Source organism: Lissotriton vulgaris, chromosome 7 (genome assembly GCF_964263255.1).
Source record: "Lissotriton vulgaris chromosome 7, aLisVul1.2, whole genome shotgun sequence".
Taxonomy (NCBI): Eukaryota; Metazoa; Chordata; class Amphibia; order Caudata; family Salamandridae; genus Lissotriton; species Lissotriton vulgaris.
The window spans coordinates 1,583,563,477-1,583,576,907 of NC_141695.1; positions in this window are offsets into that span (position 1 = coordinate 1,583,563,477).

The following is a 13,431-nucleotide window of genomic DNA, read 5'->3' on the forward strand; positions in this document are numbered from 1 at the left end:
AGAGAGAGTTTTTAGTTGAGCATGGACGGTGCAGAGAGATAAACAAACCAGTATTTTAGAATTAGTGTTCACCGGTTGTGGAAATAAAACAGATCCAATGTAGAATGTGCTTGAAAAAAGTGAAATGCAACCGTGTGCTTTAAAAAAAAATGCTCTGTACTGTATTTTGCAAACGAAGACAATATAATTGATTTTTTCCCTAAAGCAAGCTGCCCCTTTTGTTTAAAGTTCAAATGCAAATAATTCTGTATTTTTGCGCTGATATGAGGCAGAACAGCGTGAGAGAGTAAAATGTGATAAAATGTTCCCACTCAGATGAGTAACAGGGCTTTCTGCAAAAATAAATCTGACCCTTTTAATAATTAGAACAGAAAAGCTTGCGCACAAATTTATGAATTCCTGGTTATGCTATGCAATTTTACATGTATAACTTTTTTCCCCCTTGTTTGCATTGATGGTGTCTCAAATGTTATTTTAATGTTTTCCTTTTCAGGCAGTAACAGTACATTATGGTATATAGTTTGTCAGAAATATTTTGCTTCTTACTTGAGAATGCTAGCATGTGTCTAGGTTGCAAAAATGTATTTATTAATTCATGTTTTCAACATGCTTTTCATCATGTCTACTTTACTTAAATTAGTTAGAAATAACTATGCAGTGTTTCAAATTAAAGGCAGGGTTTCTCTGAAGCCTGAGAATGGGTATGTTTAGAGTTAGAAGGAATTTGCTTTTTGATCTTGGCTGCTATGATAGCTCAGCCAGGCTCTCAGGAGCGTTTTGGAAGGAGGGGCCCTTTTTGGAGCGTCCGAGGCAGACTAGTCCTTGCCTTCTTATTTTTGGCAAATATTCAGGAGCTTTTCGCGCACAGAGTTTTGAAAGGGTGGAGGAGCCCCGCGGGTGACATCACGATGAGGGGAAGGCAGTGTAGAGAAAAAAACTTGGCAGGAGCTTCGCTCCTGCAATGAGATCAGCATTTGGTAGTGATTCGATTTTAGATTGCAGTGCAGCAGTCCGTCTCCTGCTTGTTATGGTTGGAGCTGATTCAAAACTCTGAGTTGCGGACATCTTTCTGGAGGGAGGGGCTGCTTCTCAAAGGAGTGAGAGAGTGGCTAGGCCCAGCCCTTCTGGCTGTGTAAGAAAAAATTAGATTTTGTCCAAACAAATTTAGAGAATATGGTAGAGGTAGAATGTTTAAATCATTCCTTGAATTTAGAAGAGTTCTTTTATGAATTAGGAGGTTTCTTACAGAAATTAAAAGCAATTGGGGTGCTTTGAATGGAAAATTTGTTTTTGCAAGATTGATGATGCTTGTTTTTCGTTTCAGATGACTGATATGTGGGGGGCCTGTATGAGTTTTGTATTTTCTTATTTTGGAGTGGTGTGTTTTTCTTATTTTCGGAGTGAGTGCCCCTTCCCCAAAAAAAACCCAAGCCTGGACCCAGACCGGAAGCTGACATGCCTGCAGCTGATGACTGACAACCAGATTGGAGGGCGTGCTTCCTTGGCAAAGGATACAGATGAAGATGGAGGGTCGTGACCTACACGAATGAACTGTTTTCCTAAGAAGAAACCAAGGATGGATTCCTGGAGAAGAGAACTTTTCACTTAAATATATTGACTGAACTTTTAAAATTGGTATTACAATCTACAGTTGGCTGCCTCAGCAGTCAGGTTAAAACTCTATATAACATATCTGGATTTCCTAACAAAAAATTGTTGGGGACAAAGCCAATAGTTCTATTTTTGAAAAAAAAAATATTAATTGACTTTTGCAAGTGATGATCTAAAAGAACCCATTTTTATTCAGTTATGATTGTATTTCCCACAAAAGGAATCTGCAATGTAATTCCTTGGCCTGCATTCTTGAGTCTTGCATTTTTCCCATGTTTCTATTTCAGATGGACATTATGCCACTTTTCCAATTACCACATACAGGCCCCAATGTTAACTTCATTTTTTAGTCCTGTTCATGGTTTTGATTTTCCAGTTTAAAAGATGCAGTGCCATATTAATGACTAGGCCTTTGATTCAATGATTCCTTTTGATATATGTAAATGATAGTGTTTGAAAGTCATATTTATTTATTTTAATTTCTTCTATAGCGCAGGAATCAATCCCGTAAGGGTATCTCCGCGCTTTGCCAGCTAAGAAGGTTATTAGGTAGAGCAGCCTAAGGTTTATGTGGATGGAAATGCTTCTTGGAAAAGAAGGGTTTTTAATGCCTTTCTGAAGGGCAAGTGATTTATGGTGGTTCTTAAGTTAATGGGAAGGTTGTTCCAAAGGGCAGGACCAACAGCGGAGAAAGCACGGTCTCCATGCCTAGTCTTCTTTGTGTTGGGAGGTTTTAACAGGGCTTGATTGCAGGAGCGGAGGGACCTGCTGGGCTGGTACAGTTCAAGAGACTGGGCTAGATATTTAGGGCTTGCTCCATACAGACATTTATGTACCGTGCAACAGATCTTAAAGTGGATGCGCTGTCGTATGGGAAGCCAGTGCAGTTCTTTCAGCAAGGGCTTAGAAGGAGTCCTGGCAGGTGCACCCATGACCAGTCTGGCTGCCGTATTCTGGACCACCTGTAAACGGCCTACTGCATCCGTATTGGCTAATGTCAGCAGGCCGTTACAGTAGTCCAGGCGGCTGGTTACCAAGGCCTGTACAAGTGTCTTTCTACATGTGGCAGGAAGAAAAGGGAAGACACGCCTGAGTAGACCAATGGTGTGGAAACACAGACCCGCGATGTAGTTGGTGTGTTCTTTCATGGTCAGTTTTTGATCCAACTTCACTCCAAGATTTTTAACATGTGATTTGGGTACAGGTACTGGGCCAAGGTCGAGTGGCCACCAGTCAGGGGTCCAAAGGATACTTGCTTTGCCAAAGAGCAAGACCTCAGTCTTTGTTACATTACACTGGAGGCAGTTCCTCGCCATCCAGTGTGACAGCGCTCTCATACCCTCAGCAAAATTCCCCTTGATTTTAGGGTCAAGGGAGCTGAAAGGGTAGAGGAGCTGAGTGTCGTCAGCGTAGGAGACCGGTATGAACCCGTATTTCCGCACAATCTCAGCAAGGGGGGCCACATAGACATTGAACAATGTAGGGCTAAGGCATGAGCCCTGTGGCACCCCCTTCGTGAGCCCCCTTGAGATGGAACGAAAGGGGCCCAGGCTGGTAGATTGTGATCTCCCGGCGAGGAAACTCTCCAACCAAGATAGTGCTATGCCTCCGATTCCTACTCCCTGCAACCGGTTCAGTAGGGTGTTATGAGACACGGTATCGAAGGCTGCGGACAGGTCCAACAGCACTAGAATCATGGAGCCCCCTCTATCTTGTGACATTTTGATCTGGTCTGTCACAGAGAGGAGGGCTGATTCAGTGCTGTGGTTGGGCCTGAATCCAGATTGGGATTGGTCCAGGCCCCCTGTCGCTTTGATGAAATTGGAGAGGGTGGTGTTGACGTGCTTCTCTGCCAGTTTGCTGATGAAAGGAAGGAGAGAAATCGGGCCACGGTTGGAGAGTGTAGACCAGGGCAAGGTGGAATTTTTGCGAATAGGGTTCACTACCGCTTCCTTCCAGGCAGATGGGAGTTGGCCTTTGGCAAAAGACAGGTTAAGTAGGTTCTGAATATGAGGACCCAGTATCTCGATTAGCGGGGGGGTGAATTTAGCTGGTATCAGATCAGTGGGAGAACCAGATTTAGTTTGGTTAATGAGAGTGGTCAGGTCCTTAATAGTTATTTTTGGGATGTCCAGAAGAGTTTCACCAGAAGTCAGTTGCGGGGCAGTTTCAGGGACCTCAGTTCCCAGGGTGTCAGAGACTATAGTGATTTTTTTATATATTGCTTCAATTTTGTCCTCAAAGAACTGAGATATTTCATCGCATAGTTCTTGGGTAAAGGTGTCTGGACTTTCACATACTTCAGGACTAGTGAAAGTTTGAATGATTTTAAATAACTCTCTTGTAGAGTTGCCTGCCTCTGCAATTTGAGTGGTCAAACTCATTTTCCTAGCTTTTTTGATATTTTTGTAGTAGGAGGACATAGCCTCCAGGTAGTGGCTCTTGTCTTCCCTATTACCTGTACGTCTCCACAATTTTTCCATTTTTCTGCATTTCTTCTTTTCGGTTTTGAGAGCTTCCGTATACCATGTTTCCCTTTTCGCTATAGTGGGTTTTTTGGCATTTTTCTGTGGAGCTAGTGAGTCAATAGCTGTCATCAGAGTAGAATTGAACATGGAGAGAGCAGTGTCGATGTTGTCGAAATTGGTAAGTAGAGGCTGTTCCCAAATTTGAGTGAGTTTGGGAAGAGTGATTTTGTGCCATGGCCTACGTTTAATAGAGTGAGTAGCCGGGCGGTTAGTGGAATTGGATAGGTGTGGTATGGAGAAGTCAATACGTTTATGGTCCGACCAATTAATATGTTTAGGGGGATGGCAATGGACATTAGGTTGGGTAGTAAGGATCAGGTCTAATGTGTGACCACCCGAATGAGTGGGGCCACTATTTCTAGGGTGTAAACCTAGCAAAGCAAGGTCAGAAAGGAATGCATTAGTATCCTGATGGTCAGCAATGTCAATATGAAAATTGAAATCTCCAAGTAAAATTACGTTTTCATTAGCTTTCAAATAGGGGGCTAGTAGTTCAGTGAGAGCAAGGGAAAAACCAGCATTGGGTCCAGGTGGACGGTAAACCAAGGCTCCTTTCCATTGTGTTTTTGAGTTGATTTTTAAATGAAAGATGAGTACTTCCATAGTAGGGAGCATCACCTGTTCTAGGACTCTAATACTCAGGGTGTCTCTATATATAATAGCGGTTCCGCCTCCCACCTTCACAGGGCGGTCGAGGCGAAGGATTTTATATCCCATCGATATCCCTAGGGTGATGGTGGGGATAGTATGAGGTTTCAGCCATGTTTCAGTTAGGAAACATATCTTAGGTTGAGTCTTGTAAATAGTGTCCCACAGTTCTATACAGTGCTTGGGGAGTGATCTGACATTTAGCAAAAAGCTATCCCAGTTTCCCTGAACGTCAGTATTGTCTGTAGGCCGTCCAGAAATGACGTGGGAAGGCAAGGCTTGAAAGCCACATTTGATACAGGAAAAGGGACCCTCAGGACACGAGAGCGCTTTGTTATTACAGCAGTATTGTTGTGGGGGTTGTAGTGCCCTAAGTGCCTGAGGAGCATACCTGATACAAGGAGTGGGGGAGGCGCAGTCCATAATGGCAAGGACAAAGAGGGTGGCCCCTGGCCCCGTCCGGTCGCGGACGGGCGCAGACGGGCTACTCTTAGGCTAGTCTTCGGCGTTGTATTCGGCTCCCCAGCGCGCGACCGCTGCGCGCTCAGTAGGGGGCGAGGGCTAAATAGCCCCGGTACACTCAACTGCTAGAGCGCTAACCGCCAGCAGTTCAACAGGAAGTGGTGTCCTCCACCTCAATCCGAGGGAAGACGAATCAGCGCTCTAGGTGCGTTTTTCTGTCTCCAAAAGTGCACAAACGTCTAAGATGAGAAGAAGTGTGTGCTAGAATGCGATCAGCGGTAATTTAAAAAAAGGATTCCTTAGTTCACAGAATTTTAAAAACAATCATACAGCGTTTCACATTACAGCGTGATAGAGATAGGGCTCAGAATAGCAATCTGTAGCTAGCTAGCGGGTCAGGAGGTCCTGCCACAACCCCTTACCGCAGCGTTAATGAAGTCAGGCTCAGCCTAAATAGCCCCGGTACACTCAACTGCTAGAGCGCTAACCGCCAGCAGTTCAACAGGAAGTGGTGTCCTCCCCCTCAATCCGAGGGAAGACGAATCAGCGCTCTAGGTGCGTTTTTCAGTCTCCAAAAGTGCACAAACGTCTAAGATGAGAAGAAGTGTGTGCTAGAATGCGATCAGCTGTAATTTTAAAAAAGGATTCCTTAGTTCACAGAATTTTAAAAACAATCATACAGCGTTTCACATTACAGCGTGATAGAGATAGGGCTCAGAATAGCAATCTGTAGCTAGCTAGCGGGTCAGGAGGTCCTGCCACAACCCCTTACCGCAGCGTTAATGAAGTCAGGCTCAGCCTAAATAGCCCCGGCATAGGGTGCAGTATATAATTAGTAAGCTGCTTTAATAATCTGATGCCCTGTGATACATGATATTTTGATTTTAGTATGCTACGCTATTTCATTATTGATACAGATTGACTTTGCACTTGTTTATCTTTTATCTATTTTATAGTTTTCCTGTTTTCTGTAAAACAGTTTTGCCAATGAAGGGAAAGCAGTGTTCTGAATGATGGTGCACACATGTGTTCCACAGATTGATACAGAGGGATTAGGTGCAAACTGTTTCCTGAGTTAGATGACTTATGACCTTTGACTATTGCCTTTGGCATGGTCTACTATTATTGAATTTCCTAAGTTTAAGTCTATGATTTAGCTATTTTAGCTATAGGGATTTCTGGACAGACTATTTATGTCTGAATTATCTTTTAGAAGAATATATGCACCACACTTAGATAACTTTCTTTGATTTTCTTGCTTGATATGCATAGTGCTACACCAGCTATTTTGTAGAGATGGAGTTGTCCTTGTTTCCCTACTATTACACTATCACTTTGATCCATCAACTCTTAATTAGAACAGTGGGATTAGTTACAAGGGTGGTCACCTTAGACTTTAAGTTATCCTGGGAGGTGTGTCTTTTAGTCAGGGTATGTCCTAGATCTATTAGTAATGGTTGCCCAGACTTTGAGGACCCTTTGTTATGTTTATTTGTCAGATTTTACCAAATCCTTTCTTAAGTTGACCGAAGTAGTTAGGCCTCATTTAGGCCCTTTGTTGTTTTTCTTTCACATATATTTCCCCACATCAATAGATTTCATGAACTATCACTAGAGGTTGAGGCACATTTAGTTTAAGGGTGCTTTGGTTGGTTTTTGTTGTTATCAGATCAATTTTAGTCACATTTCAACATTTAGGTCAAGGGTGCTTTGATTAGTTTTCAATTGGTTGTCAGATTTACATTCCCTACATCAAGTATTAGGTGGTATTTTCCTTAGTTGTCATTCAATTTAGGGAGTCTTTTTGTTTTTGATTTTGTTGATAGATTATGTTGATGTTTGTTTATTTGTTTGTTGTTGTTTACGGATGTTAGCAATTTAAAGTCAAGGGTGCAATGTGCTAACCTGGTTTTTGGCTCTATTTCTGAGTGATGGTGACTTTAAGCTTGCTACCATCCTAGATCCTTATTCTTAGCTTGTTTTGGTCCTTTTAGGCCTCTTTTCAGACCTAGAAGCATAAACTAGAGGATAGCCGCTCTATATGATGATAGATCCCTTATTCCTGACTCTAATCCATCTATTGCCTATTGGCTTTGACATAATTATGTGTCCTTTCATCATCCTACCTATACTAGAGGGTGGATCATGTAGTCCTGACTTTATATTACATCTTGGTATGGTTTGTGTATGTACTCTGATAGAGTTAAGTGTCTATTTCATCCTTTTCGGGCCTGCAAGGCCCAGAACCAGAGAGACTCCATTTTGCTTTCTGCCTCTGCTGACTGAGATGCTTGCAGGGTAAAGGTGATGTTTTAGTTATGAGGTGTTGTTCGCTCTTTGCAAACTAGAGAGAACCGGCCGGAGCTGAATCTTATCAGGAATTGATCCCTGGGCTCAAGTCTCTAGACAAAACAAGCAGTTGATCACTGTGGGGGCATCTGGAGCAGGGAGCCTGGTGCATGGATTTGGTGGGAGGAGGCTACTGGCTGGAACTTTCCACTAGGAGAGAGCATTCCATATTAGCGAAGTGCAGAAGAGGCGGGGCAGTCAGTCGGTTTTTGGGATGGTTCAAGTCAGTTGGTGTTTTGGAATGGTAGAGTGCAGATGGTGTTTGGAGCTGGAGAGAGAAGGCAGATGGTGTTTGGAGCTGAAGAGAGAAGTCAGATGATTTTTGGAGCTGAAGAAAGCAGTCAGAAGCAGTTACTTATCAGAAGGAGTTGTGATCAGTTGGAGCAGGCAGTTAACAGCTGGAGTCTGGAGTGATGCCTTTTGAAAGAGACTGAAGTTATATCGTGGATTAGTCTGTGGGAGCAGCTGGAGTGAGTTGGACATTGGAGCTGGAGCAATCAGACAGAGTGAAGAAGCTAGTGGAGCGAACGGTTATCAGAGCGGCAGAAACTATATCATTAGACTGAAGTTGGAAGGTGAAGACAGTTCGTGGGGGAGAGGAATCCAGTGCAGAGTGATCAGGGCAGATGTGTGTCCAAGAGTGCAGGGGAGAATCTGAGATGAGCCAAGGCACAGACGAGAGAGGAACCCAGATGACAGCTAGAACAAGACTTCATACTAATCAGGTGATATCTGTCCTGTTATATTAGTGCCCATATACATTATTACTGATTAATCCTTTTTCTTTCAGCGGTGTGCAGTCTGTTATAATCCATTTCCCTTTTTATGTGTTAGTAATAAAGGTTTCCATTATAATAAAGAGACCCCGCAGATCTGTGTATGTGTCTATTCCCCTTTTACTTTTCAGGCTATGCCTAGATTGCTAGTTATTGTGATGTTATAATAATAAAGGAACCCCAGTTCTTAGTGAACAACTGTGCAGGTATTGCTATTCATAATAAAGTTAACCTTTCTTCTAGTCAGATGCTGTTATGTGAACGGATACATCTCCCGTCCAGGTAAATGGTAACTGAGCAAGGGAGTAGAGGAGCACTTGTATTTGATAATAACCTTTGCATATTGTAATTTGGCCATTCTTGTGTACCACATAAAATATAACAATTGCATATGATGTATTCATAGGACAGAGATTGCCACTAGAGAGAGAGTGGCATTAGTGAGAGCACTGATTGTGGTCAGTGTGTATACCCACAGGATTGTGGCTTATGTAAGAGAAATAGTCCTACGGGACTCTAAAAATAGAAAACAGTCTTAAGGGACTCGACTCTAAAGATAAAAAACAGTCTTACGGGACTCTAAAGATAGAGAACAGTCTTACGGGACTCTAAAGATAGAGAACAGTCTTACGGGACTCTGAAGATAGAAAACAGTCTTACGGGATTCTAAAGATAGAGAACAGTCTTACTGGACTCTACAGATAGAGAACAGTCTTACAGGACTCTAAAGATAGAAAACAGTCTTACGGGACTCTTAAAGATAGACGGGCTTACGCGAGCACTGATTGTGATCAGCGTGTAATGGTAAGTAATCGGAACTGCCCCCTTTACTATGAGTAGGAGGGTAGCATAGTCTGGGTCTGAGTTACCGCGAGACTGTAAGGTATGAGTGTGGTGTAGAGCATGGAAGTCCTTAGTAATCAGTGAGTATTCCTAGTAATCCTATAGATTTAGTGGTGTTTTTGATGATATGAGCTTGTATATTGATAATTCCCCATCCTCAGGTAGGTACCCAGGTGCCTGGATAAATAGGTCCTGAGGAGGGGGGTGGTTACGTTTCAGCTGGATTGGTGGTGTTTTGTAAGCTGATTCTATCTGTTCCGAAAATCCGGTCGTTACACTCGGCCATGACATAGGTGGCATGGTCTTTAAATGAAGTCCCGGGGGCAGCGGATATCACCTTGTGCAGTGCTGGTTCACCCCTGGGAGCGGTGTAACACAGAGGGGCAAATAGGCCCCTAGAGCCTGCTGGTGATGGAGGCCTTGCCGCTTCGTGAGGAGTTGGTGACAGACCCAGGGGCACCTTTCCTGTGGACTTGGAGTGCTATACTGCAACAGATGTCATCCTTGCACCTTGTCCCAATCGATGTAGGACCCTACCAATGGACAGTGAGGCGGGCTGCAAATACCACAGTGGCAGATTTACAAAAAAGTGACTTAGTGCGGAACGCAAGCCATTTGGATGTGCTGCACTGTCACTTTCAAAGCCCATGGATGCGACATATATAAAACAATATGTTGCATATCTGTGCTTGCCCCTGCGCTGGTCCACAAACTGCTGCCATGCGCCGGCGCAGGCACCCTTGCACCATGGTGCAAGGATGCCTGTGTCGCTGGGAGATTGTTTTTGTTCAGGAAGGATTCCCTTCCTGCAGAAAAACAATCTGAAATGCCATTTTTAATGTTCCATGTGTGCTGCATTAGCACACATAGAAGTTGAAAAACATCATTGTTTCAATGACAGTTTATGTGCAGGAATAGAGCCTTTCCTGTACCTTCAGAGGAGTTTGCCCTGAGGGCCGCGAAGGAAGCTGCCTGAATGGACTGAAAACGCTGCAGGTCTCCCTCAAGTGCATTGTGCCTATGCCGCAAATGTAGCTGGGTCTGGGAGAGAACGAGGAGGCTGCTGATTGCCTCGCGGGACCAATCAAATCGGTTATTTTATAAAAACATATTAAATTATATGTACGTACACACAATTATAAAAAGTGGGACAATATTATTAAAAACTGAATATTAATAAAATATCCCATATACAGTGCACTTGAATAAAGGACATCAAGTAGGAGAATGGGAAAAGGGCTTTTCCATGGAGCACCCATATTGCACCCAGAAATGTAGCAATAGAGATAACCATCACTGAGCAAGAATTTGAACTGAGGATGCGGAGGGCTTCCTGATGGTTCTGTAAACCTATTAACCTGCAAATTGGTTCCAGACAATTGTGCCAGGGGAATAAATAGCCTGGGCACACAAACCAAATATGTGAGACACTTACCTTTGGGTGGTTACAAATAGGACAAGTGGTGCCTCCTTTGCCCTTCCAGCCCGATTTAAACGTTCTAAGGGGTAAAGTAAAAGTTTTCTGTGCAATGGAACAGTCACTACATCCCAAAATAATCCCCACCCGAAAAGACTTAGGGGCCGATTTGCAAGCCCCTTGCGCCACTTTTGCGTCACTTTTCCCATGTTAAAAGTAACACACAAGTAGCACAAGGGGCTTGTAAATCTGCCCCTTAATGTCCATGTAGTCACTGGTTAACTTAGCGGTGGCTGCTTTAAAATCCTCAGCACCACAAATGACCAGTATTTCATTTTCATCTCTGCCTTGGATGGAAATGCAGATGTGTTCGATTGATCCAACAAATCTAGGAGCCCTAATGAATACAAGACTGACTTCATATTTGTGAGCCATGAGATTTTGTTGAATTGGTCAGCCTTTATAATTTCCTTTAGACTGTCAGCATATTGGGAGAGGTCAGGAGTGGTCCACAGGCATCTCCAGTACAAGGGCCGTAGATGAATATTGTCTGAGGCCCTAGTGACCCTAGGTCACAGAACTGAGGATATAACGGAGTACTAATTTTGAGAGATGGCAAGTTCTTCAGTAACTTGTTCTCAGATCTTCTGATTTCATCATATTTAGAGAACCCCCACAACCCTGCCTCATAGATTTTAAGTGCAGGAAGATGGGTTTGAAAATAAGATGTCAAAAACTCCTTTAGCATTATGCTAGAAATCTGCTTAAACCTGGTGGAGGCCTTACTAATATGTGTTTGCCAGGGCATAACCGCTGCAAAGGTAACCCCCAAGTATGCAAAGAAATGAACTTGTTATAAGGGGACTCCTCCCAAGAGAAGTTTTCTCTTGTAAGGTCTATGCTAATTAAAAGACACCACCTTGGTTTTCGAGGTGTTGATTTCTATTCCCTGGTCCTCAAAGAACTAGTTGAAGTGAATCAAGAATTTCTGGAGGCCTGATGGGTTCTTTGATATTAGCAAGGTGCGCCAAATATGGGGTGTCTGCTCCCACTTAAGTCAAATAGGAAACAATGTCATTAATAAAAAGTGAGAATAGGTTGGGTGCCAACACAGAATCCTGATGAACACCTATACAGACCGGTAGAATCAATGCGTTCCCCTACACAGCTGGGAATGGGTGGGCGCCTCAAGCACTGGGTACTTTTTCAGGCACGTCACAATTGAAAGGTGGGCAAGGCAGTTGGGCGGACACTGCAGGAGGCACAAACCAGGCCTCCCTGTCCAACATGCCCCAAAAAAAACAAAATTCAGACAATTAAAACTTCTGCCTCTTTATGGACCTCAGTTGCAGCGGGGTGCTCGTACAGGTGCGCTGGAGTTATGTTATGTTATTATATTTTATTGAGCGCGAACAGCTGCCCCAGCAACGAGGCATCCCGGCGCTGAACCATAACAGTAACCTGAAAGGAGGGGGAGGAAGAAGAAGGACTAGTGAAGATTATGATGAGGTGAATAGAAGAGTTTTAATCGCCTTGCGAAAGGCCAACAGGTTGGTCATGGAGCGAATGTGGGGAGGCAGGGAATTCCAAAGCTTTGCCCCCAAAACTCTGAAAGAACGGCCACCTATTCTGCTCAGTCTTATGCGGGGGGTTACAACCAGATGTTGACCTGAGGAGCGTAAGGCACGCTGGGGGATGTAAGGCTCTAGGAGTGGACGTAAGAGTCCGGGACAGTCAGTTTTAATAATTTTAAAAACAGTAGTGAGAGCCTTGAATTGAACTCGGGCTTCCATACGCAGCCAGATGGTATTTCTGGCAGAGCATCTGCAAGGGAGGCCTACAACGGCCCTGGCAGCAGAGTTTTGTATTCGTTGTAGCCGCGCCATCTCAGCTTTGCTAATGCCTAGGAATAGAACATTGGCGTAGTCCAGTCGAGCCAGGATGGTAGACTGGACTATCAGTTGGTGCGTGTAGTGGTCAAAAAAGCCAAGAATCGGATGAAGGCTCCTCAGCAGGCCCACACAGGTAGCAGCCAGTTTCTTGGTGTGGGTCTGGAAGTTAAGAGAGGCGTCCACCCAGACACCTAGGTTTTTCACCACGTTTTTGGGGGGGGGGGGATGGGGCCCAATACGGACGGCCACCAGTGCTCAGTCCAAAAGTCGGGATTTTTTCCTAGGAGCAACACCTCTGTTTTACCGGCGTTCAGCTGGAGGCAGTTGTGTGACATCCAGCGTGCGACTGCCTCTAATCCGTTCTTGAATTTCGCAGCTGGGATCGAGGGGCCTTCAGTTAGAGAGATAACCAGCTGGGTGTCGTCGGCGTACGACACCAGCGTAAGGTCCCATTCTTTTGCTATTTCAGCGAGAGGCTGGACATAAAGATTGAATAGGGACGGGCTGAGCGCCGATCCCTGCGGGACACCTTGCTCTATGGGGTGAGGCTGGGAGATAAATGGGGGGGCTGAGACCCGGAAGGATCTGTCCGTCAGGAAAGACCGGAACCACTCAAGGGCAAGGTCTCTGATACCTATGGCTTCGAGGCGTTTTAGCAGAAGAGAGTGGGAGACCGTATCAAAAGCTGCGCTGAGGTCGAGTAAAATCAGCGCAGCACTTTGACCGGCATCCAGGATGTTCCGTAGGTGTTCAGTAGTGGTCAGTAGGGCGGATTCGGTACTGAAACCTGGCCTGAAACCGTTCTGTGAGGGGTCTAGGATTTGATTTTGCGTCATGTAGTTTGCTAGAACCTTGTTCACGTGGGCTTCTGCCAATTTTGAAGCCCATGGAAGCAACGAAATTGG